The sequence below is a fragment of the Castanea sativa genome, chromosome 8, assembly GCF_040712315.1.
Source record: "Castanea sativa cultivar Marrone di Chiusa Pesio chromosome 8, ASM4071231v1".
Classification (NCBI taxonomy): Eukaryota; Viridiplantae; Streptophyta; class Magnoliopsida; order Fagales; family Fagaceae; genus Castanea; species Castanea sativa.
Genome location: NC_134020.1, coordinates 4202362 through 4207145, shown reverse-complemented (window position 1 = coordinate 4207145; position 4784 = coordinate 4202362). Strand labels below are relative to the sequence as shown.

Genomic DNA, 4784 nt, shown 5'->3' with positions numbered 1-4784 from the left:
TGTATGATGAGTTAAAGAACTTTGCAACCAACATCCTTCTCAAGTTGGTGATCAAATTGTGTACTAGAATCTGTGCATCTATTGGTTAGTCACGTACTGGGAGCCGTGCATTAAAAGGAGAGATTGTCACTACAAAAAAAGTCCAATTGGGTATTGGGATAATGGTTTAACTGTAGGTTAGTATAAGGTACTAGGATTCCTTTACTTGTAACTGCTTGTTGTAATAATAATGAATTCTCGGGAGTTGTGACCTTAAAATCACCCAGTGGGGTTTTTGTCCTGGAGGTTTGCCCCATTCGAAAACAAATCACCTTGTCAATTTTATTTTCTGCTGCATTTTATTTTAGTTGGCGATTTGTTTGTGCTGCCAAGTACATTGCATGTTAATTTGATTGATTAATAAACTTGGGTAATTAATCAATTAATTCCTCAAAAGAGGTCAATACACTTTTGGCCTATCAAATTTGAACAAAAATGGTGAAAAGGAGATGAATCTCGCCATAAATAGTAGAAGGTATGAGGGGGAAAGGCAAATCCCACCTCCTGGGTTCCCACCACTTCACATGCCACCTTTCGACATTCATCACCCAAATATTGACAAGTGGCATAACAACTCGGAATTCAAAGAGTCATGCTACATCCCATTTAATACCCTCACAACCACACTCCTATCAATGTCAGGTAGAAAATCTCAGAATAACTCCCAAGATTCTATCATGATCTCACCCCATGAAGAAAGTGGGCATGAGATCATGGGGGCTATTATAGGGAGAGGTTTTCAAAGGGCCCAAATAACATTCAGCCATGGGCAAAAATAAGCCCAATTTAGGTTAGCCTGTTTTAATGATAAGCCTCCCTAAGAGAACCAAACCTCAACCTTGTCTTCGAATGGAGTCCTCAGTGAGTTTATGCTCGGATCCAAAGTGATTAGGAGGTAATGAACGAAAATTGGAAACCTACAGACCTGTTTTACCAATAGAGGTGGGACATGGAAGGTCATTGGGCTACCAATTTCCTGAGTTAGGAAGGTAGGAGACCAATCTCACAGGTCCATGGCATGCTTTAAGGTACCAACCCTATTTGCTGGCGTCCGATTCATGGCTAGTTTGGTAGTTATATATATATAGTTGATATCATGATGGTAAGGCTTAAACCTAACCTTCTATTCAATTGATCTATGCAACCCGAAAGATGTTTGGGGCGCATTGGTCAGAGCATAGCTTGAAATGCTTGAGGAAATTGATGAACAAATCGCTTATGGGAATCCAAACCCCACCCTCTACAAAGGCTACCAAGGGGATAACTACCCTCCTATGATCCATGTCTACTACCTAACCGTCCTCACAAGGCTTAATCTCTACGTCCTCGGGAATGTTATACTCAACCTTAAAAGTAGCTATTTGGGTAAGAGTACTAGCTAGTTGGGAGAATTTACCCATGGAATTTTCTAGTTAAATGAAGGGAATAAAAAGAAATAAAAGAAAAGAAGGCAAAGTAAGAAGAAAAGGTTAGAGACAATAGGACTTACAGGAAAGTGGGGAGCCAAATGCTCAATGAAGGCTTCAGAGGGAGAAAGTTCCTCGAAAGAAGTAGTGGATTAGAACAAAAATGGTGAATAGGATATGAATCTTACTTTAAATAGCATAAGGTATGAGCAGGGAAGGCAAATTCTACCTCTTGGGGTTCCCCCCCACTTCACACGCCACCTCTTGACATTTACCACCTAGATATTGATAGGTGTCATAACAACTGTGAATTCGAAGTGTCATGTTGCATTCCATTTAATGCCCTAGCGGCCACACTCCCTTCAATGTTAGGCATAAAATCTAGGAATGATGCCCAAGATTCTACCATGATCTCATCCCACAAAGTAAGTGGGCATGAGATTATTGGGGACTATTGTAGGGAAATGGTTTTCTAGTGGCCCAAACAACATTGGGCCATGGGCAAAAATAAGCCCAATTCAAGTTAGCCCATTTTGAGGATGAGTCTTCCTAAAAGAACCAAACCTCGGACCACGTATTAGATAATACATTACTTTGGATCTGAGGATAAACTCATCGAGGACTCCATTCGACGACAAGATCCATGCCGAGCTAACATAGACAAATTATCTACCGATCTTTCAATGAAGAATTCTGGAATGTATGGGATTGTCCAAAGAAGCTGGTGAAACTTCTTGATGAATCTGCAATCACCTTCGTATTAATAAGGTTTATGATGAGAATCAACAAGCATTCAAGGATCCATTGCATGTTCCAGTTGGGCCTATTACAAGAGCAAGATCCAAGAAGATCAAAGAAGCACTTAATGGGCTGATTCAAGAGATTGGGGCTGATTCTAATGTAAGACATTCCAAGCTTGGCCCAAAGGAAGCTGAAAACGTAATAAATTTAATTCAAGTTATTTAGGGCTGATCTGGCTTAATTGCGAGTGATTTATGGCATGAATTAATGGCTGATTGACTTTCCAGCTTTGTATCAGTTAAGGCAGATTTTTTCCTATTGTGGATCTACTAATTTCAGACCAAATCAACTTTTATTTAGGGTTTTATTATTTAGCACGTTTTTTAGGTATTTTCCTTGTTTTTAGGTGCATTTAATGCTTTTTAGGTCAAACTTGATTCCTGATATGGTAAGGTATCAATTAGGAGTTATTTTAGAATATATTTTCTTGTCTGTCAAGTTTTGTGGAGTCCTTAAATAGGCCCTGAAGTTTGTAAACGTTTTTCAGAATATTATGGAATAAAATTCAGAAAATGTGAGGCTTTGCTCTCTTTTGGTTCTTCAAGAACTGTGAACTTATTAAGGATTCTTCCTTGTGGCGTTCAAACTTTATACCTTTGGTTCGTGATTCTTTATAATCATTGGGTCAAGGTCAACTTATACATTTGGTTCGCGTTTCAATTATAAACGTTGGGTCAGGGTTTCTATCATAAATCTGATTTTTAGCTTTCCTGGGTTAAATATTCCAATATTTTTGTTGGGTCTCAAAGCGTGTCGATTGAGGTTCGCATCATTTGGTATCAGAGCACAGGTTCTAAAATCAGTTTTCTATCTCTTTATCTTTTGTTTCCTGTTATCATCCTATCCTGTTCCTTTTGTGTTCTTCATTCATCGTTCTTATTTTTTTTCTTTTTGTTGAAGTGCACTAAGTTAAAATCGTGCACCCAGTTCCAAAAAAAAAAAAAAAAAAAAAAAAAAAGTGAAAAAAAAAACGTGAAAAAAAAAGACATCTGAAAAAAAAAAAAAAAAACAATTTTGTAGTTTCAATTCTCTCAGACCAGAATATCGTTTTCTTTTGTCCTATTCCTTTGATTTAGTGTTTCTATCATATCTTCTTGCCGTTGGTATTTGTTTTTACACTACAAGTTGAATTTCTTGATCAAGTTTATTAGTTTAATGAAGAACTGAAAAGGCGAAGTTACGAGTGGAAAAAGGCAAGAGAGTGTAAGACTATTATCGGAAAAAAGCCAATTTAAGAGTGAAACACGAGTGGGAGTGACATAATTTGAGTGCAAACACGTGAGGGAGTGTTGTGAGGAATTATTTCTAACAATTCTCAGTTGTTTCAAAAGTATGCCTTTCAGGTGTGAAACATCAAATAGGGAAGGAGGGGAGGAGTCGTCCATCATTTTACAGGCTATGCAACAACAATTTGAACGCATGAACGTGGTGTTTAATGAGATTCGGGATCGGATGGATAGGCAAGACACTGTTATTGCTACTTTGCGTGAGGAGCGTCCCCAAAGAGGCCCAAATGCTAGAAGGCAAGAAAGGCGTTCTCACATGAATGATTCTGATAACTACCACGAGGATGAGTTTGAAGATGAAGGAGATCAAGCTTCACTGAACAATGAAGGCACGTTTGTGCCAAGGAGAGAAAGGCGTGGTAGAGGTTTTCGAAGAGATCCAAGATGGCAAGATGGGACTGACAAGAACCTAGGAAACATAAAAATGAAGATACCAACATTCCAAGGGAAAAATGATCCAGAAGCATACTTGGAGTGGGAGAAGAAGGTGGAGTTAATCTTTGAGTGCCACAACTACTCCGAGGAGAAAAAGGTAAAACTCGCTGTCATTGAGTTTGCGGCTATGCTTTTATATGGTGGGATCAACTTGTGATGAACAGAAGGAGAAACCATGAGAGACCTATTGAGAGTTGGGAGGAAATGAAGGCAATCATGAGGAGGCGGTTTGTTCCTAGTCACTACTATAGGGACTTGTATCAGAAATTACAGAGTCTTACTCAAGGCTATAGGAGCGTGGATGACTACCACAAGGAGATGGAGATTGCCATGATTCGGGAAAATGTAGAGGAGGATAGAGAAGCTACCATGGCAAGGTTTTTGAATGGGCTGAATCGTGACATTGCCAACGTGGTGGAGTTGCGGCACTACGTGGAGTTGGAGGACATGGTGCACATGGCAATAAAGGTGGAACGACACCTTAAAAGGAAAGGAACTCGGTCATTTCAAAATGCGGGCTCCTCTACTTCATGGAGGTCAAATGGGAGGAAAGACGAAAGGGGTTCAAGCCCAAATCCGAACCACAAGAAAGGAGAGATGAAGCTTCCAGTATCAACAAAGGTAAAAATGAATCCTAGACTCGTAATCGTGATATTAAATGTTTTCGTTGTTTGGGAGTAGGTCATATTGCTTCACAATGCCCAAATAAGAGGACCATGATCGCACGTATTGATGGAGAGGTGGAAACTGAAAGCGAGGAAGATGATGACCAGATTCCATCACTTGAGGATGCTTGTGATGAGGAAGTGGAGTTTCC

At 39.5% G+C, this 4784-nt stretch overlaps 1 pseudogene; it reads left to right on the top strand.

Annotated features, from left to right (window-relative positions):
• The first annotated feature begins 488 nt into the window (after window positions 1-488).
• LOC142605762 (uncharacterized) overlaps window positions 489-4784 on the top strand; it is a 15914-nt pseudogene continuing 11618 nt past the window's right edge.